Genomic DNA, 22,858 nt, shown 5'->3' on the forward strand with positions numbered 1-22,858 from the left:
ATCACCATCAACAAAGCTCAAGGGCAATCATTAAAATAATGAGGTACTAGCTGTTGGTGGGGGCGCTTCGCCCCCCTCCCCCCAATTCCCCCCGCGCACGTAAGTCGTTACGTGCCATATTAGTTACACGCCATTGTAGTTGTGTCCCTATGTCCCACCTGTGAATATATATATATATATATATATATATATATAAATATATATATATATATATATATATATTTTTAACTACGTAAAACTTGCGAATATACAACAATCTTTGCAGTCCCATTGTCTCTGCATATAAATAGATTGTCAGGTTTACCGACTCTTGAACATGCAACATATAATGGTCCATGGGAAAACAATCCGTATTCAGATCTATACCTCATGATTCTAATGATTCTAATGAATGGTCGATTGCTAATCGACCATTCCCTTTGCTGCCGTCGTCATTTATATATCTCCCTGTGCCCCCCGGTGTCCTCGTTGTAGTTGTGTCCCTGTGTCCCGGTCGTCATTTATATTCCCTGTGTTCCGGTCGTCATTTGTGTCCCGGTGTCCCAGTCTGTGATTTCTCTTTGAGTGTTCCGGACGTCATTTATATTCCTTGTGTCCCGGTGTTCCGGTCGTCATTTGTGTCCCGGTGTCCCCGTTTGTATATACATTCGTTTTTGAATTGGTCTTTTTTTTAGTTTTTAGTTTTTTACCTTTTTTTTAGTTTTTTTAGCTATACCTCATGATTCTAATGATTGCCCTTGAGCTTTGTTGATGGTGATTGCTAATCGAACATTCTCTGTGTCCCCGTCGTCATTTATATATCCCCCTGTGCCCCCCGGCGTCCCCGTTGTAGTTGTGTCCCTATGTCCCGGTCGTCATTTATATTCCCTGTGTCCCGGTCGTCATTTGTATCCCGGTGTCCCGGTCTGTATATACATTTGTTTTTGAAATGGTATATGATGAAATAAATTTTGTATTTTTCCCCTTTTATTCTTTTTAGTTTTTTTTTTTTGTTTTTACTTTTTTTTAGTTTTTTTAGTTTTTTTTCTTTTTTTCGTTTTAGTTTTTTTTTCTTTTTAGTTTTTTGTAGTTTTTACCTTTTTTTTAGTTTTTTTAGTTTTTTTTTTTTACTTATGTCCTGGTCTTCATTTATACTCGCTGTGTCCCGGTCGTCATTTGCGTCCCGGTGCTTTGTTGATGGTGATTGCTAATCGAACATTCCTTGTGTCCCGGTCGCTTTCTCTTTGAGTGTCCCGGTCGTCATTTATATTTCCTATGTGCCGGTGTCCCGGTCGTCATTTGTGTCTCGATGTCCCGGTCTGTAATTTCGTCAGTCGAAAACATGACGTCAGTCGACACATAAACATGACGTCACCTGAAAAACAGACAGACAACTTATTTTTATATATATAGATAGATACATATAAATACAGATTGTTTTTTTCATGTCGACTGACGTCATGTTTGTCGACTGACGTCATTATAAGGATTGATCTGTATGCGTCATTAAGTTGTTTGTCGACTGACGTCATGTTTGTCAACTGATGAAATTACAGACCGGGACAAAAATGACAACCGAACACCGGGACACAGGGAATATAAATGACGACCGGGAACCTCAAAAAGAAATTACGGACAGGGACACCGGGACACAAATCGAGACTGAAACACAGGGAATATAAATGACGACCAGGACACAGGGACACAACTACAACGGGGAAGTCGGGGGCATAGGGGGGATATATAAATGACGACCAGGACACAGGGATTGTTCGAAGAGAAATTACAGACAGGGACACCGGGACACAAATGACGACCGTGACACAGGGAATATAAATGACGACCGGGACACAGGGACATATCATTAGAATAATGAGGTATAGAACTGAGTACGGATTGTTTTTCCCATGGACAATTATATGTTGCATGTTCAAGAGTCAGTAAACCTGATAATCTATTTATATGCACCGACAATGGGACAGCGAAGAATGTTGTATATTCGCAATTTTACGTAGTTAAAAACATATATATATATATACATATATATATATATATATATATATATATATATATATATATATATATATATATATATATATATATATATATATATATATATATATATATATATATATATATATATATATATATATATATATATATATATATATATATATATATATATATATATATATATATATATATATATATATATATATATATATATATATATATATATATATATATATATATATATATATATATAATATAGACCAGCACTTGAATGAGGCCTTAACCCTACTCATCCATACAATCACATAGGTCAAACAGCATAGCCAAACACAATCAACCATAAAGAATAATCCATGGACAGGCAGGCATGTCGTCAATAAGTATAAGTCGTCATTTACCAAACAATAGAAAAAATAATAAAGACAAATAATTCAGAGGCAACAACCCAACACAAGGGCTCATCAGGAGAATACACTGGCCTATAGGGCTTCGCCACTTTAAATTCTCTACCCAGCCAAGTGTTGTGGCTACCACAGAATATCCATGGCATCCCCGTGTCAGGTATCACCCCCAAAATACATGCTTATGAAAAAAAAAACAGCAAATGTAAAACAACCAAGTAACACCAAAACAAGCTTATCCTGTTAATATATCCCTCTTTTTAGCAACAATATGTAAACAAAATGTGGTAAAATTTACCAAATCACAAGTATTAACACATTGCAAAAAAAAAAATATATATATAATGAACTAAACAATTATAGAATTCATCTTTACCATGTAGCTATTTTTTTTACAAAATCCGCTCTATTAGAAACACAATTCAAAATAAATGGCACTGCATCATCATTTGTCGAACCTCCGAAATTAGTTGAAAATCTCATTAAGTATTTCCAGATAATTCTTTTGATATTTATTTAAAAGTTCGTTATAATGAAAACTAAATTTTTTAAATTGCCAAGTTAATTTATTTGCAGGAAAACCTCTTGATATTAATTTTTGGCTTAAGATTTTACATCTATTCTTAAAATCAATATGATTACTACAAATCCTTGCATAATGAAGTAACTGTGAGAAAAACGCAGAATATGTGATATTTGAGTGTATATTACTTTCAGGGAATGGAAAACTAATCACTTCAAAATCAAAATCATCCGTTTTATCATACATTTTAAAACTTAATTTATTATTATCACAAATATTAACAAATATTATCACAAATATCAAAAAATTAGTTTTTGAAAATTTATAAGTTAAAACTGGACTATCGTTATAATTCAAATTACTAGGAAGGGCCTGTTTCACATGCCGTTGATTTAAAATTTCTGATAAATTAATATCTTCAATCTGCTTACAAGTAAAATTAATAGGTAAATATAATCTGTTATCCATATTACCAATCTTATCAAACTTTTTCTTCTTTGAAATAAATTTCGTTTTAGTTAGAATGCAAATTGTATCACATATTACTTTAAAATTATATTCAAGAGCTGAATTATTCTTAACAATCCAGAAAAGTTTGATTAAATTCCTCTTGGATAAATTATTTAGACATTTTATTGCAGAAATCATACCCCTAGATTCAAGTAGCTGGCGTAGATCTATAGAAAGCATATGTAAATCTAATTCATTTTTTCTATTATTTTTCCTATGTCCTCTCGATCGTTTTTTACGTTTAGTAGGACAAGTAAAAGAAGGATGGTCCATAAAACCATCAATACATTTAACAACAACCTGAGACATGTCACCATATTTTGCTACACGATCATTTAGCCCAAAAGGATAAGCTGTACCAAGAGTATGGATCCAGAAATCCTTCCGTTTACGTAGTCTATTATTCTTCTCTTCTTTATTTAAATTTTCTAACTCTAAATTTCCTAAAATTGTGACAGTTATATCTGATATGGAACATTTACCATTATTACAATGTTGAACTAGATAGTTATTAGTTTTTTCATTATTAACTGTTGTCTTGTGTCCAGAAAATCTTTTATATATATTATTAGTTGTTTCTCCCACATATTGTAGGCAGCATTCATTACATTCTAATAGGTAAATTACATTGGCTGTTCTACAATTAACATTACCTCGTAACTTGCATGCAAAATTTTTATTATACAATGTACTCTTAACAAAAGTCCGTGGGATAAAATGATCTTGGCAAAGAAAACAAGGACTCTTACACTTACTAACTTTCAAAAAATCGTTCCGAGTTCCGAGGCTAATATTTGTGTTTTGTTGCATTAAAAGCTATTGAAAATAAATCAAAAACAAACCAACATCCAAAACAAAATCCAACAATCAAATTCCAAAAAACATACCAAGGTCAATAGGTCAATAGGTCAATAAATACATAAAAAAAAAAAAAAAAAAAACATGAAAGAACATGAAATTTGCATAAGTGCCATCTCACCAATAATTAACAATATCAGGTTAAAAACCTGGACCAGGGTAAAGGTCTGTCGGGAAGAAAACTAAAATATTTTCTCCACCAGCACTGGATCAAACCTTGAATAATATCATGAAAAGAGAAATCACCAATGCAACAGCACAAACACATAAAAAAAAGAGACGGAAGGAGAAAAGGTAGACCGTTTTCCTAAATTAGTGATTAATAGAGACCAGCACTTGAATGAGGCCTTAACCCTACTCATCCATACAATCACATAGGTCAAACAGCATAGCCAAACACAATCAACCATAAAGAATAATCCATGGACAGGCAGTCATGTCGTCAATAAGTATAAGTCGTCATTTACCAAACAATAGTAAAAATAATAAAGACAAATAATTCAGAGGCAACAACCCAACACAAGGGCTCATCAGGAGAATACACTGGCCTATAGGGTTTCGCCACTTTAAATTCTCTACCCAGCCAAGTGTTGTGGCTACCAAAGAATATCCATGGCATCCCCGTGTCAGGTATCACCCCCAAAATACATGCCTATGAAAAAAAAAACAGCAAATGTAAAACAACCAAGTAACACCAAAACAAGCTTATCCTGTTAATATATCCCTCTTTTTAGCAACAATAGGTAAACTAAATATGATAAAATTTATCAAATCACAAGTATTAACACATTGCAAAAAAAAAAAAAAAATGAACTAAACAATTATAAAATTCATCTTTACCATGTGGCTATTTTTTTAAAAAATCCGCTCTATTAGAAACACAATTCAAAATAAATGGCGCTGCATCATCATTTGTCGAACCTCCGAAATTAGTTGAAATTTTTTTTAAGTATTTCCAGATAATTCTTTTGATATTTATTTGAAAGTTCGTTATAATGAAAACTAAATTTTTTAAATTGCAAAGTTAATTTATTTGCGGAAAAACCTCTTGATACCAATTTTTGGCTTAAGATTTTACATCTTTTTTTAAAATCAATATAATTACTACAAATCCTTGCATAACGAAGTAACTGTGAGAAAAACGCAGAATATGTGATATTTGAGTGTATATTACTTTCAGCGAATGGGAAACTAATCACTTCAAAATCATGCGTTTTATTATACATTTTAAAACTTAATTTATTATTATCACAAATATTAACATTTAAATCTAAGAAATGATCTTCATGACCAGCGCCATGACTAGGTTCAAGAGTAAGCTCTGATGGATATATATTTTTAGAAATATCAATGAAATCCTTACAATTTAAGACCAAAATATCATCTAAATATCTTTTATTATTGGACAAAACATGTTTTAAATTATTTGGATTATTCTTATCCATCATATATTTAAATTCTAGTTGACTTAAAAACAAGTCAGCTATAAATGGGCTGGCCTTCCCCCCCATGGGAATTCCCACGATGTGCTTGTACAAATCACCACCAAATCTTATATTAGTATTGTATAAAACAAATTCTAATAACTCAAAAATCATATCCAAGCTGTAACATCTCAAGTTAACTGTGGTATTAAAGCAATTTGTCCATATAGCTTTTTTATTATAAGTGTCTATTTTTAAGAACCTTTTACTAGATAAGAGGAAAGATTTCTTGATAACAATTTTTAAATTATCTAACACTACATTAAGTGATAAATTAGTATACATTGTCGCAAAATCGAAAGACTCAATTCTTTTAGCTGAAAACATTGTTAAAGACTCTATCACCTGCAGTGAATTATTAACACTCCAATATGGATTAAAATTCGAAAACTTTTTAATACCAGAACAATAGGTTTTAAGTTTATTTACAATTTCCTTTAAAATTAAAGAGAGGTCAGTAGCAGCAATGCGGGTTGGACATTTAGCTGCTCCAGCAATAAACCGTGGTTTAGGGGGATTCTTATGAAATTTTACAGTCCAATATAGGAAAGGGAACTTTTTATCATTTTTATTTATTTTAATATTAAAATTTTTAAAGAGTATTTCTTCAGTCTTGTCAATTAAATTCTCATCCTCTAAATTTACCTTTTCGTAAACATTAGTTGTGCATAACTCCCTTTTTAAGATATCACAATACAGCTTCTGACAAATTATGGCAAAATTATTATTAGCTTTATCCACTGGCACAATTATAATTCATTCTGTAGATTAGCAATTGCTTGTTTAATCTTCGCATTATAAAATAATGATTTAGTGTTACTAAATTTTAAATTAGAATATATTTTATTTCTTATTCTACTAAAAATTAAATTCTTATAACTTTGAAAACTCTCTTTACTTTTATTCCCTTTCTTACACCACTTATCAATAAATAAATCAAAATCATTTTCCAAGCCATCAAGAACTCTCGATGGTTTCAGATGATGAGAAAGACGGAAATTAGCCCCTTTATTAATTATAATTTGAAGATCATCTTGCTTTATTATTGACAAGTCCCCTGTTATAACATGTTTGTAAGTAGGATTTACAAATGGGCCAAGTTGCTTACAATTACAAACCAGTTTCCAATTTATATCATTATCTAATCTTTTAAGTATTAAATTATAATTAAAAATAATTTGCCCAATAGTTTTTGAAAATTTATAAGTTAAAACTGGACTATCGTTATAATTCAAATTCCTAGGAAGGGCCTGTTTCACATGCCGCTGATTTAAAATTTTTGGTAAATTAATATGTTCAATCTGCTTACAAGTAAAATTAAAAGGTAAATATAATCTGTTATCCTTATTACCAATCTTATCAAACTTTTTCTTTTTTGAAATAAATTTCGTTTTAGTTAGAATGCAAATTGCATCACATATTACTTTAAAATTATATTCAAGAGCTGTATTATTCTTAACAATCCAGAAAAGTTTGATTAAATTCCTCTTGGATAAATTATTTAGACATTTTATTACAGAAATCATACCCCTAGATTCAAGTAGCTGGCGTAGATCTATAGAAAGCATATGTAAATCTAACTCATTTTTTCTATTATTTTTCCTATGTCCTCTCGATCGTTTTTTACGTTTAGTAGGACAAATAAAAGAAGGATGGTCCATAAAACCATCAATACATTTAACAACAACCTGAGGCATGTCACCATTATGTTTTTTTCTCTAAAGTTAAGTGACAGTCGCGTAAAAATTGCGATCAATCAGAAGTTTGCACTAAAAGGTGACGAATTAGCTGCGTAGTTTGATAAGTATATCGTCTTTTGTCTTGGTTATTGAGTCCAAACTTTGAGGAAAAATTGTTGATACCTACTCTCCGCCACTCATGCCACTCTTCCCATTTCCGAAGGTTGTACTGGGAACGAATGTTATGCAGGTTTTTATCATATATCGCGTGAAACATTCTTAAAACTAATATTCCACAGCATTCTATTATAATGATATATTCTTAATATATTGTCATGCTCAAAGCAAGCGGGTGTGTTTGACAGTTTTGTAATTTTACAGAAAGAGTAGAAATCAGGTTTTTAGCTTTTTCACAGAATAATTTTTGTTCAAGGATGCAACTGAATAATGATATTGTTTCAAACCTTTCTCAATCTCTATCTAATATTGTACAAGTGCGCCTCCGCTGCAGATGCGTGATATGCTGCAGGTATGCGTGACTATTATTAGACCCCTGCTGCAAATCTCACTGTGCATACCATGGGCCTAGCTTGGCTTTTGCGCAGAATATCTTGGAGTGCTGCCTGAACTGAATCACTCACCCTCTTGAGCAGCTCAGCTGTATACTTTCCTTGATGTCCTGAGTAACTCAGGGCTGTTGCTTTTTGCTGCAATGAGACTCCCTCTGATGTTCTACTACTCCAAATGTTCAATTTGTTTTGGAAATATATTCCAAAACTTTTTTCCTCAAATTCAAATTAATATATGTAAGTGTCCTTCATTATCTTGTACAAGCCTGTCGTGAAGAAGAATTTGACAAAGTATATATTTGATTAAAGTATTGATTCAGTATGAGTTATTAACGACGGAATAAAATAATCTACAGTATCCTTATGTCAGTTTTTTTGTTTCCTTACATAAAAATATAAATAGTGGAGTAATAACAAGCAAAAATCAACAAGAATATTACTCACACAAAAAAAACAATAATTCACCAAAACAAACAAACAACAATAACAATAAATAAATAATTATAATGAAAAGCCATTATGAGGAGACAATCACCGATACGCTGTTTCCAAAATCTTTTTGTGTCAACCAGTCAGCTTTTCAGCAATATTCCGGAGGTGAAACTTGTTTGTTAATTTTCTATTCCCATACCAAAGAGGAAGATATAGAAGATATTCATAAAAACGAAAATAGGCCACCCAAGTATCACTAACATCCTTATTCCTAAGTATAGGATAAAGCCAAGAAAGGTAAAGAACAGAATGATCTGAAAAGTAGAATACTGCTTTCCAAGGGCAATGCGGCTGTATTTACCTCGATTAGTTACAAGTTTAGAGTTACCAACCTGGATCGTCGTACTTAGTGTAGTTATGTACTTAAGTTCTTTGAATGTACTTCCTCTGTGTGTATTTAACAAATTTTTCCAATAACCCACCATTTTAGCTAACCGTCAAACTCCCAAAAATATTGACTTCCCATGCTTTCAAATGAATTTCGTGAAGAAATTCTTTAAACAGTCCTTAACAATTGTTAGTTTCAGTATATTTTTTAATGTATGTGTGCGGGTTTGTGCGTGTTCCTATTATTTGTCCCAAATCAGGTAGCCAACGATAGTTTTTGCACAAAAATATAAATTTATTCTTTTTTCTTTTTTTGCTAGCTTGCTATGTGACGTCCTAACCTCAGGGTCGACCAATGCAGAAAGAGTTGTTCAAAGCAAACTTCACAAATCCTAGTATCTCAACTTAGAAGAGTCTTTGGAAGCTAAGCAAGCTACTGAAATGGGAAGAATGAATAGTGTAATCAGGAATCTAGGCTATTAAATTAAGTAAGGAACCTAAGCTAAAACGTCACTAAAAACTTCAAGTATTGTTGCCTAAACCTGATCACATTAGGGTATTTCGATTTCAGATCACAAAATATGCAAGCAGGGCCAGACAAAATATGTGAATAACCGTTGGTTATGTGAATCCTGAGGGCCATTTGTAGTTCTGTATTTAGAACAGTTGTGGCCAAAGTCTTTATCTCCCGTTATCTGTTTCTGCATATCCTCAGTTATTAGCTATTAATACAGTTTTATCTAAATAATATCCTAAAACTTGTTTCGCCCTACTCTACGAAAATTTCTAAATTTTACTTTGAAAAAAAATCAAATCTCTTTTTTTCTTCCTTTGATTCGGATAATTTTAAGCTTTACAAGCTTTTTCAACATACAGCTAAAGAAGAAAAAGAAAAATGGTGGTCTCGTTAATCTTGCACAGAAATGGTCTTTTTCTATTGATTTCATATTTTATTTAATCCTTTAACTTAATGATGAGTTTTGAGCTTAGTTTTTCAACATACAGCTAAAGAAGAAAAAGAAAAATGGTGGTCTCGTTAATCTTGCACAGAAATGGTCTTTTTCTATTGATTTCATATTTTATTTAATCCTTTAACTTAATGATGAGTTTTGAGCTTAGTTAGGGTTAGTTTTTAGTTTTTCCAGACGGTTCAGTGTTTTGGCCTTTTTTTATTTAATGATTTGGGTGTTTGAATAGGATTTCTTGGTGAATTTTCTATGCGTATGCATTCCTCTTACTCTGATGTATTTCAGTTACTGAAATTAAATTTATATTTGTGACTTTAACAGTTATTCTCTCAATAGGTCTCTTAACAAATTGACAGCCGCAAATTAAAACGAATTTTTGATCTTTTTTCTTTTTTATCACGGTTTAAGAATATTAGTTATGCTTTAAGGACCCACTATACAAACACTTAGGAAAAGCAGAATAAAAACAAACAACAAGATTATACACGTAACCAAAGTTATGAATTAATAAGGATGTCAATTAGCTGGAGCTTTAGGCTTACTTTCATACTATCTAATGCCTTCAAACTTACTGAGGAGTTTTCAGTTTCGATTGGAAGACAGAATGTATTTGAAAAATAATATGTGTTTTTTGTCTCGTCAGTTTTGAAGTGTGGAATTAGACGCTAGACCACATAATGTTTAAACAAAATTCTGTGTGTTTCAGACAAATTTTAATTCCCGCCTTTTTGAGATTTTAGTGCCCTTTTTGAGATTCAAAATGATCGGAGGGTGAATACACCCGATCTCCTGACCTCCCCCCCCCCCCAACACACACAAACACACCTCATATTTTCCCAAAATGTATCTGATAGAAATTTTGAGATGACCATTCATTGTTGTAGAAACTTCATAAAGAGCTCATTCGATTGTAAATTGAAAGGGCTAATGCTCTTTTTAATAATCAAAAGTGATTGGAGAGCAACTAATCCTCCTCCCACCTAAAACATTTTCAAAAACATATCTAATCAAAATTTGAGATAGCTATTTCATTCACGTCTTTGAAAGGTCAGGAAATTATGTCTTTGAGGATAACAAGCTCTCTATAGTCCTCAGGACAAGGATTTTAAGTTATGTCCTGTGATATATAAGGTATACGGTGAAAGTGTGGATGTATAAACTTCGAAGTGGTTCTTTGGATGGGTAATCAAAAGTTCTTGCGTCCTTTTTAAGATTCAGAGTGATAGAAGAATGTATCCCACCCCTCGCACACACCTCATATTTTCCCGTAATGCATCAGATAGAAGTTTTGAGATCGCCATTTGATGTCTTTGAAACTTCGGGAAAAGATCATTTGACTGGAAACTGAAAGGGCTAGTGCCCTTTTTAATAGTCGAAAATCATTGGTGGGCAACTAACCCTCCTCCCACGCCCACCATTTCCCCAAACATATCCAATAAAAATTTCGAGAATGCCATTTTCTTCAACTTAATTGAAAAGTCTGGAAATATGTCCTTAAGGATGAAGACCCCCCCCCCAGAGCAGTCAGGCCAAGGGTTGTGCGCTCTTTACTACAATTCGTTACCACAAATTGCTTGATTCAGTCATAAAATAGCTTGATGGATAAACTGGCGCTTTATTCTTAAGAATGTGAGGCATTTAAAATTGAAAGGGCTAGTGTACTTGAGCTTGTTAAGAATATAAGAATATATATGTATATATATATATATATATATATATATATATATATATATATATATATATATATATATATATTCACAGGTGGGACATGGACACAACTACAATGGCGTGTAACTAATATGGCGAATAACGACTTACGCGCGCGAGGGGGTTTGGCGCGAAGCACCACCCCAACAGCTAGCTCTTAATATATTGTCATCCTCAAAGCAAGCGGGGGTGTTTGATTGTTTTGTAATTGTACAGAAAGAGTGGAAATCAGGTTTTCAGCTTTTTCACAGAATAATATTTGTTGAAGGATGCAAATGAATAATAATATCGTTTCATAATGGTATATAGTAAACAAAACTGTGGTGGATCATCATCGATTTTGAGACACTGGCCATAACCTGCCACAATGATTAACTTCTCAATCTCTGTCTATTATTGTACAAGTGCGCCTCACTTCAAATGTAACCAGGAAATAAATTTTTATCATATATGGAATACACAGGTCCACCCCTTGGTAGGGGAGAGGTGCATAGAGTAATAAAGATACATTTCCGGCGGTTTGTTTCAATTGTTCCATGCTGATGGTCTCGGACCAGTCCTGGGTGTATTTAGGCTCTCACTCCCCCTCCTCTGTGGAAGTATGTTTAAAGAGCTGATTTTTAAAGCATTAAACAATTTTGTCAAAATATTGAGCAATGTGTATGTATGCTGAAGTATTGAGCCAGATACTTCCGGTCGGAACCATGGCTCCATGTACCAGAAAATGTTCAGTTGATTAAATTACAAGTAAAATATAAATGAAAGAACGGAAAACCGGAAAAAAAAATTCATGATTTCAGTTTGTCCAATACGGCTCAGTCGTAGGATAAACATTTACATGTTGTTATTAATATTCTCAGTTTTTGTTACTATAATCTCATGCAAAATTACTCCTTATTTGATGTTTTAGATTTCACTGAAGGCGCTTATTATCGCAGCGAAGGACCGAAACAAAGCAATCACTGAAGTAGCAAGTAAACTGAAATCTTCGAATTCTTCCTTGGCTGAGAGCACAAATGAGAGCACCTTGGCTGATGAGGCACAAAAGCATGGCAGGTATGTGGATTCTTCTACTGGTGCTTATGTTGTAACATCCCAGACATTCATGTTGTCATTTGTTTTCATACTAACAAAAGTAATCTTTTGCAGTAGTAAATTATGGGTTAGTCGAGTGTAGCCTGTAAACTGTATATAGTAAAAATATTTCGTTTTTGTAGTATCTTTCAAAGATTCTAAAACGTTTCTTTCTTTCTGAAGGGCTGATCAGATAAAGACGAGCCACAATTGTCTCTCAGATAGAGACGATGAGGTTCTCTTTTATTTGTTAGGGGCTGTTGAATTGAATTTTGAACTTAAATATACTTAACTTTTTTTTAACTTAATTTTGAACTTAAATTTTGAACTTAAATATGCCTGAAGCTATTGAGCAGCCAGAATAACAACTCTTCCATGACATTATTTTATTTCTCTTCTTTTTTACAATGGCCAAAGATTTAACAGGACGAAAACAAATTTTGTTGAAAATCTACGTTGTTATCCCATCTTCCAGATTTTGTTTTTACACTGGCGTATACATTATGGATTTTTCTTATCTTTGTGTCCTGGCCTCCAAAAATCCCTTTCAGATAATGTATGACAAAAAACATGTTATAGCTCTTGAAGTGCCCCTCTTCCTGGAAATGGAACTTCTTTATGCGTGACTATTGTTAGACCCCTGCTGCATATCTCACTGGGCATACCATGGGCCTGGCTTGGATTGTGTGCAGAATATTTTGTAGTGCTGGCTGAATGGAATTGCTCACCCTCTTTAGCAGCTCAGCTGTATACTTTCCTTGATGTCCTAAGTAACTCAGGGCTGTTTGTTTTTGGCTGCAATGAGACTCCCTCTGATGCTCTACTTCTCCAAATGTTCAATTTGTTTTGGAAATATATTCCAAGACTTTTTTCCTTGCATTCAAAATAATATATGTAAGTGTCCTTCAATATTTTGGACAAGCCTGTCATGAAGAAGAGTTTGACAAAGTATATATTTGATTAAAGTATTAATTCAGTTTTAGTGATTAACGACGGAATAAAATAATCTACAGCATCTTTATGTTAGTTTTTTGTAATATATATTTATTTATAACCTACTTACATAAAAATATAAATAGTGGAGTAAACACAAACAAAAATCTACAATAACATTACACACACACACACAAAAAATAAATCACAAAAACAAATAAACAAGAATAACAATAACTGAATAATTATAATGAAAAGCCATGATGAGGAGACAATCACCGATACGCTGTTTCCGAAATATTTTTGCGTCAACCAGTCAGCTTTTCAGTAATATTCCGGAGGTGAAACTTGTCTATTAATTTTCTATTCCTATGCCAAAGAGGAAGATATAGAAGATATTCACAAAAACGGAGATAAGCCATCCAAATATTACTAACATCCTTATTCCTAAGCATAAAATAAAGCTTAGAAAAGTAAAGAACAGAATGATCTGAAAAAGTAGAATAGTGCTTTCCAAGGCCAAAGCAGCTATATTTGCCTCTATTAGCTATAAGTTTAGAGTAACAACCTGGATCTTCGTACTTAGTGTAGTAATGTACTTAGGTACTTTGAATGTACGTCCTCTGTGTGTATTTAGCAAATTTTTCCAATAACCCACCATTTTAACTAATCGTCAAACTCCCAAAAATTTGACTTCCCATGCTTTCAAATGAATTTCGTGAAGAAATTCTTGATACAGTCTTTAACGATTGTTAGTTTCTTTATATTTTTTAATGTGAGTGTGTGTGTGTTTGTGCTTGTTCCTACAAGATGTCCCAAATCTGGTAGCCAGCGCTAGTTTTTTCAAAAATATAATTTTTTTTTTTAGCTTGCTACGCGAGATCCTAACCTCAAGGTCGAACAATGCAGAAAGAGTTGTTCAAGGCAAACTTCCAAAATCCCAGTATCTCAACTTAGAAGAGTCATTGGAAGCTAAGCAAACCTGATCACATTAGGGTATTTCGATTTCAAGTCACAAAATATACAAGCAGGGCCAGACAAAATTTGTGAATAACCTTTGGCTATGTGAATCCTGAGGGCCATTTGTAGTTCTTTATTTATGACAGTTGTGGCCTTTGTCTTTATCTCCCGTTATTTGTTTCTGCATATCCTCTGTTATTAGCTATTAATACAGTTTTAGTCTAAGTAATATCACAAAACTTTTTTCGCCCTACGCTACGAAAATTTCTAAATTTTACTTTGAAAAAGCCACACCCTTCTAAATTTTAACCTTTTAACCTTTTCTAAATTTTATTTTGAAAGAAATTCAAATCTCTTTTTTCTTCCTTTGCTTCGGATAATTTTAAGCTTTACAAGCTTTTTCAACATACAGCTAAAGAAGAAAAAGAAAATTGGTGGTCTCGTTAATCTTGCACAGAAATGCTTCTTTTCTTTTGATTTCATATTTTATTTAAATCTTTATATTATTGATGAGTGTTGAGCTTAGCTAGGGTTAGTCTTTAATTTTCCCAGTCGGTTCAGTGTTTTTACCCCTTTTTATTAAACTATTTGGGTGCTTGAATGGGATTTCTTGATGAATTTTCTATGCGTATGCATTCCTCTTACTCTGATGTATTTCAGTTACTGAAATTAAATTTATATTTGTGACTTGAACAGTTATTCTCTCAGTAGGTTTCTTAACAAATTGACAGCCGCAATCAAAAAAAATTTTTGATCTTTTTTCTTGTTTATCACGGTTTAACAATAATAATTATGCTTTAAGGACCCACTAAACAAACACTTAGGAAAAGCAGAATAAAAACAAACAACAACTTTATACACGTAACCAAAATTATGAATTAATAAGTATGTCAATTAGCTGGTGCTTTAGGCTTACTTTCAAAGTATCTAATGCCTTCAAACTTACTGACGAGTTCTCAGTTTCGAGTGGATGACAGAACGTATTTGAAAAATAAAACTTGTTTTTTGTCTTGTCAGTTTTGTAGTATGGATTTAGACGCTAAACCACATAATGTTTAAACAAAATTCTGTGTGTTTCAGATAGTTTTTAATTCCCTGCCTTTTTGAGATTTCAGTGCCCTTTTTGAGATTCAAAATGATCGGAGAGTGAATACACCTGACCTCCTGACCCCTCCTCTCCCCACACACACACCTCATATTTTCCCAAAATGCATCTGATTGAGATTTTGAGATGGCCATTAATTGTTGTAGAAACTTCATAAAGAGCTCATTCGATTGAAAATTGAAAGGGCTAATGCTCTTTTTAAGAGTCAAAAGTGATTGGAGGGCAACTAACCCTCCTCCTACGCAAACAATTTTCAAAAACCTATTTAATCAAAATTTTAGATGCTATTTAATTCACGTCATTGAAAGGTCTGGAAATTTTGTCTTTGAGGATGACAAGCTCTCTATAGTCCTCAGGAGAAGGATTTTTAGTTATGCCCTTTGACATATAAGGTATACAGTGAAAGGGTGGTTGTATAAACTTCGAAGGGGTTCATTGGATTGGTAATCAAAAGTTCTTGCGTCCTTTTTAAGATTCAGAGTGATAGAAAAGTGTATACCCCCCCCCCCCGCAAACACCTCATATTTTCCCGTAATGCATCAAATAGAAATTTTGAGATGGCCATTTTATGTCTTTAAACTTCGGAAAGAGATCATTCGACTAGAAACTGATAGGGCTAGTGCCCTTTTTAATATTCAAAAGTCATTGGCGGGCAACTAGCCCCCCCCCCCCATGCCCACCATTTCCCCAAACATATCCAATCAAAATTTTGAGATTGCCATTTTGTTCAACGTAATTGAAAGGCCGGATATTATTTCTTTTAGGATGACCCCCCCCCCCCGAGCCTTCAGGCCAAGGGATGTAAGTTTTTCCCCGGGGGAATATAAGGTTTATATAGAAAAGGTGATCGTATAAACTTCGGATTGGCTCATTGGAATGCTAATCAAAAGTTTTAGTACTGTTTTTGAGATTCAGAGTGACCGGAGAATTAATACACCCCCTCCCCCTCACAAACATATGAGGGTAAATATATCCAACCTACCCCCCCCCCCATACACACACACCTCATATTTTCCGAAATGCATCTAATAGAGATTTCGAGATGGAATGAATAGGTTTTTTAAAAAAGTTGGCGAGAGAGGAGGTTTAGTTGCCCTCCAATTACTTTTGAGCATTAAAAAGGGCATTAACCCTTTCAATTTTCAATCGGAGATTGAATACCCCCCACCCTCACAAACACACATAAACCTCGTATTTTTCCTAAATGAATCTGATAAAAATTTTGAGATGGCCATTTGTTGTCATTCAACATTGAAAAGAGCTCATTTGATTAAAAATTCTCGGCTAAAGTGTTGCGAGAGTAAATTTTGGTTTTGTTTCTTTGCTATCGATCAGTAATCAAATGATTTGCACTCGGTTGAACTTTATCCTTTTCAATCTTAGACATCGTGACGGATGAAAACTCAGAACAATATCTTATATAATCTAGTTTGTATTATAAAGCTATCCCTAACTTTTCAGGATCAAAATACCATAGATGCCATTCTATTAATTATTTTAAAAAAAACAAGTTTTTTTAACTGAAAGTAAGGAGCGACATTAAAACTTAAAACGAACAGAAATTACTTCGTACATGCAAGGAGCTGCTTCCTCATCAACGCCCCGCTCTTTACGCTAAAGTTTGACTATTTCTCTCAACTCTTCTTTTTAAAACAGCAAAAAACTTTAACGTAAAGAGCGGGGCGTTGATGAGGAAGCAGCTCCTTTCATATACGAAGTAATTTCTGTTCGTTTAAGTTTTAATGTCGCTCCTTACTTTCAGTTAAAAAAACTTGTTTTTTTATTTAATTTCTGAACGTTTTTGAATCAATGCATGTTTTGATTTTGGCTCTCCCGCAGAGGAATAATTAAAACTAAATTTGCATATTTTTTTTTGCTAAATGGCTTTCTCATAATTTTGATCGAATGATTTTGAGAAAAAAAGTGGGGGAGGAAGCCTAGTTGCCCTCCGATTTTCGGTTAATTAAAAAGGCAACTAGAACTTTTAATTTTTTACGAATGTTTTTATTAGTAAAAGATATACGTAACTTATAAATTAGCGTAAGTAAAGAACTTTTGTGTTCTCTTGTTTTTATTACATATATGAGGGGGTTCGCCCCCTCGTCAGTACCTCGCTCTTTACACTAAAGCTTAAGTTTTGTCCTAATTCATTAAGAATGACCCCTGAATCACAAAAGCCGTAGAATAAATAATTTAATTTACTAAAAATACTTTAGCATAAAGAGGGAAGTAATAGGAGGAGCTGAGCCCCTCATATGGGTAATAATTTCTGTTCATTTTAAGTTTTAATGCTGCTCCTTACTTCCAGCTAAAAAAAACTTTTTCATATTTATTTTTCATTTTTTTTAAGTAATGCTAGTAAATGCTGCGCTCCCTTCATGGAAATTTTCTTCCCCCATGACAAATTCCTCCATGGAAAGTTCCCCCAGCATATCCCCCTCTTCTCAGCCCCTCCCCCCAACAGAAAAATCCTCCTGAAAACGCCTGTACACTTCCCAATAACCATTACTATATGTAAGCACTAGACAAAGTTTGTAACATGTAGCCCCTCCCACGGGGACTGTGGGGGAGTAAGTCGTCCCCAAAGACATATTTATAAGGTTTTTCGACTACGTTGAATAGTTATAAGGTTTTTCGACTACGCTGAATAAAATGGCTATCTCAGAATTTTGATCCGTTGACTTTGGGAAAATAATTAGCGTGGGAGGGGGCCTAGGTGCCCTCCAATTTTGTTGGTCACTTAAAAGGGCACTAGAACTTTTCATTTCCGTTAGAATGAGCCCTCTCGCAACATTCTAGGACAACTGGGTCGATACGATCACCCCTGGGGGAAAAAAAAACAAACAAATAAACACGCTTCCGTGATCTGCCTTCTGGCAAAAAATACAAAATTCCACATTTTTGTAGATAGGAGCTTGAAACTTCTACAGTAAGGTTCTCTGATACGCTGAATCTGATGGTGTAATTTTCGTTAAGATTCTATGACTTTTGGGGGGTGTTTCCCCCTATTTCTAAAATAACGCAAATTTTCTCAGGCTCGAAACTTTTGATGTGTAAGACTAAACTTGATGAAACTTATATATTTAAAATTAGCATTAAAATGCGATTCTTTTGATGTAGCTATTGGTATCAAAATTCCATTTTTTAGAGTTTTGGTTTCTATTGAGCCGGGTCGCTCCTTAGTACAGTTCGTTACCACGAACTGTTTGAAACCAAAGCTTCGTACGGAAGCACGCTTGATCAATCGGAGAATTGAGTGCCGATGCGGATTTTTCAAATTACGACTGCTGCTTTTTCGGCACATCTTAGAGCGTGGCAAATCTCAACACAATAAAAATAAAAAGGAATCTCTTGATTTACCTTCATTACCTTGATTAATCGATATACCTTCAATGATTGTATTTTGGTAAGATCATATTTCCATTAAACATAATTTTATTATGGATGTTTATAAGAAAAAAGATCGATTAAAAAAGATGACATCCTTCCAAAATGGAAAATCACTTTATAAAAGGGTAAGAACTTGTTTTTATTTATTATTTTTTTAAATAAAGCATAACAGATTTCCATTCATAAATAACTGTGATTTTTATTTACTTGAAGGCAAACCTAAATAATTACAGCAAAACAGAATATGAAAAGATCCTTTGGAAAATAATAGGAAAAGAGAAGAATATGTCAAAAGATCTGTGTAGGATGGGATCAGTATGACTTCAGTCCCATCGGAGACCATTAATTATGCTGATTTTCTGTTAGAGTGATTGAAAATGACCCTCCTAGCACACACTCAATTTTGCCAAAAAAAATACTTAAGAAATGTACACAAGGTTACGCCTGATGAAAAACTTGACCGAACATTCAAATTTTGCATAAAATTAAAATCGTAATCCAATTTTCAGTTTTTAAGCAGAATAGTTTAAATTTCTATTTAAATATTACTACAATAATAAACAGTGAGTTCATGTTTATAAAAAACCAAATTGATCAACAAATAGTTTTCAGAAAAATATTTCCGAAGAGCTATATTTCACAAGAAAAGAGCTATATTAAAAGCTAATCAAAGCAGCGAAAAAATCATTTAATAAGTTAAATTAACAAGAGCTAGGAGCTCATATGGCACTTGTGACGAGGTCGGAAGAGCCAAGAGCCAAGAACTCATATGGTATGAGCTCTAGCAAAATTCTAAGAATCAATAGATTGCTTTAAAAGGAAAATCAGAGGCTTAAGGCTGGTTGGGATTTAAAATAAGAGCTCTGGGTCACGAAGTCCTTCTATCACGTATCTGCTCTGTCAATCACGTATCTACGACTTTATAAGCATTTTCCTAGATTTTCAGTTTCCCCCTCCAACTCCCCCCAATGTCAACGGATCTAGTCGGGATTTGAAATAAGAGCTCTGAGACATGAGTTCCTTCTAAATATTAAATTTCATTAAGATCCGGTCACCCCTTCGTAAGTTAAAAATACGTAAATTTTTCTAATTTTTCCAAATAAACAACTCCCAGCCCCCCCCCCCCAAGAGAACGGATCCGTTCCAATCATGTCAATCATGGATCTATAGCTTGTGCTTATTCTTCCCATCAAGTTTCATCCCGATTTCTCCACTCTAAGCGTTTTCCAAGATTTCCGGCTCCCCCTCCAGCTCCTCCCAGTGTCACTGGATCTGGTTGGGATTTAAAATAAGTGTTTTAAGGCACAATATCCTTCTAAATATAGAATTTCATTAAGATCTGATCATCCCTTCGTAAGTTACAAATACCACATTTTTTCTAATTTTTCCAAATTACTCCCCCCCCCCCAACTTCACCAAAGAGAGCGGTTTTGGCCCGATTATAACAGTCACGTATCTTGGACTTGTGCTTATTCTTTCCACCAAGTTTCATCCTGATCTCTCCACTTTAAGCGTTTTCCAAGATTCCCCCCCCCCTATGACACTGGATCCGGTCGGGATTCATACAAGAGATCTGAGTTACGAAGTCCTTCTAAATATGAAATTTCATTAAGATCCGATCATGCCTTCGTAAGTTAAAAAACCTCATTTTTTCCAATATTTTAGAATTAACCCTTCCCCCCAACTCCCCCAAAGAGAGCAGATCCGTTCCGGTTATTTCAATCACTTATCTAGGACTTGTGCTTATTTTTTTTCACCAAGTTTCATCCTGATCCCTCCACTCTAAGCATTTTCCAAGATTTTAGGTTCCCCCCAACTCCTCCCAACGTCACCGGATCCATTCGGGATTTAGAATAAGAGCTCGAGACACGATATCCTTCCAAACATCAAATTTCATTAAGATCCGATCACTCCTTCGTAAGTTAAAAATACCTTATTTTTTTCTAATTTTTTAGAACTAACCCCGCCCCCCTAACTCCCGCAAAGAGAGCAGATTCGTTCCGGTCATGTCAATCATGTATCTAGAATTTACGCTCATTTTTCACACCAAGTTTCATCCCTATCCCTCCACTCTAACAGTTTTCCAAGATTTTAGGTCCCCCCCCCCCCAACTCCTCCCAATGTCACCAGATTCGATCGGGATTTAAAATAAGAGCTCTGAGACACGATATCCTTCCAAAAATCAAATTTCATTAAGATCCGATCACCCGTCCTTAAGTTAAAAATACCGCATTTTTCTAATTTTACCGATGAAAAGGATAATCAAGCCTAACTTAAAGCGAACAGAGATTACCAAAAATAAGAATAGAGCTACCTATCAAGGTAGCCTCACAAAACTTCCTCAGCATTGGAGTGTTATTTTGTGCTTCAGTAAAAAAAAAATATATTGAATATATAAAAATATATTCATCATGGCATTGAAAAGTTTGATATTTCTCAAGCTTCCAGGATATTTTTTCTGTACTATCAGTACGTCTATTTAAAGCTTAAAATTTAGTTTCATTAGTCTAAAATGAAGCATATATTCACCAATCATTTCTTTCTTTTAGATCCATTTCTTTCAAATGTTTAAAAAAATTAAACACATCGAATTCAATAAAATTTATCAAATGCATCGAACGGAATCAAATAAAATATATAGGACATCAAATGTTGAATTGTTTTTTAATGCAAAATTGTAAATGATGCTTCAGCGAACTGGATACATTGCTTCAAATTTGTCAATTGACTTTTTAGAGGCTAATTCGCACATCATTTTTATTCTTTTCGAGGGAACAACAGTGGCGATGATATCAAACTAAAAAATATTTACAAAAAGTGTTCTTTGAAATTGTAAATCTAAATTGCAAGGCTGTATTCTAAGGAATTGTTTGATTTCTGTAAAATTGATGAGTATTTTTTCAAGTCTATGAAAAATAGACAATACACTACTTCAAATCATGTTGTTTTTTTTAGCACGGAGGATGACTTGGCGGAGGTCGACATACATTTCGACATATGTCGACATTTCGACATATGTCGAAATATTTGCTTGATTTCATCTTCATATTTTGCTACTGGCTGACAAAATCCACGTTTTCACCTATTTGATTTTTCTCTTTTCATTTATTATTTCCTTTATTGTTTTCATAAATTCCGTTTTCAAACAGTTGGTGGTAACGAACTGTAATAAGGAGCGACCCGGCTCAATAGTAACCGAAACTCTAAAAAATGAAATTTTGATACCAATAGTTACATCAATAGAATCGCATTTTAATGCTGATTTTAAATATATAAGTTTCATCAAGATCAATTATACTCATCAAAAGTTACGAGCCTGAGAAAATTTGCCTCATTTTAGAAAATAGGGGGAAACACCCCCCTAAAAGTCATACAACCTTAACGAAAATCATACCATCAGATTCAGCGTATCAAAGAACCTTGTTATAGAAGTTTCAAGCTCCTATCTACAAAAATGTAGAATTTCGCATTTTTTGCCAGAAAACAGATCAGGGATGCGTGTTTATTTGTTTTTCTGTTTGTTTTTTTTCCCGGGGTTGATCGTATCGACTGAATGGTCCTAATATGTCGCGAGAGGGCTCATTCTAACGGAAATTAAAAGTTCTAGTGCTCTTTTTAAGTGAGAAAAACATTGGAGGGCACCTAGGCCCCCTCCCACGCTCATTTTTTCCCAAAGTCACCTAATCAAAATTCTGGGACAGCCATTTTATCCACCCTAGTCGAAAACCTAATAACTATGTTTTTAGGGACGACTTACTCCCCCGCAGTCCCCGTGGGAGGGGCTGCAAGTTACAAACTTTGACCTATGTTTACATATAGTAATGGTTACTGGGAAGTGTACAGACGTTTTCAGATTTTTTTTGTTTAGGGGGAGAGTTGAGGGGGG

At 33.8% G+C, this 22,858-nt stretch overlaps 1 long non-coding RNA gene across 1 annotated transcript in view; it reads right to left on the minus strand.

The window, feature by feature from the left end:
• Positions 1-874: 874 nt before the first annotated feature.
• The window catches only part of LOC136035828 (uncharacterized), a 37,974-nt gene continuing 15,990 nt past the window's right edge, over positions 875-22,858 (minus strand). The window contains exon 4 of the long non-coding RNA XR_010619524.1: positions 875-1,354. This is a non-coding gene — a long non-coding RNA (uncharacterized LOC136035828). The remainder of the gene's footprint in view (positions 1,355-22,858) is intronic.

The sequence above is a fragment of the Artemia franciscana genome, chromosome 14 (genome assembly GCF_032884065.1).
Source record: "Artemia franciscana chromosome 14, ASM3288406v1, whole genome shotgun sequence".
NCBI classification, from domain to species: domain Eukaryota; kingdom Metazoa; phylum Arthropoda; class Branchiopoda; order Anostraca; family Artemiidae; genus Artemia; species Artemia franciscana.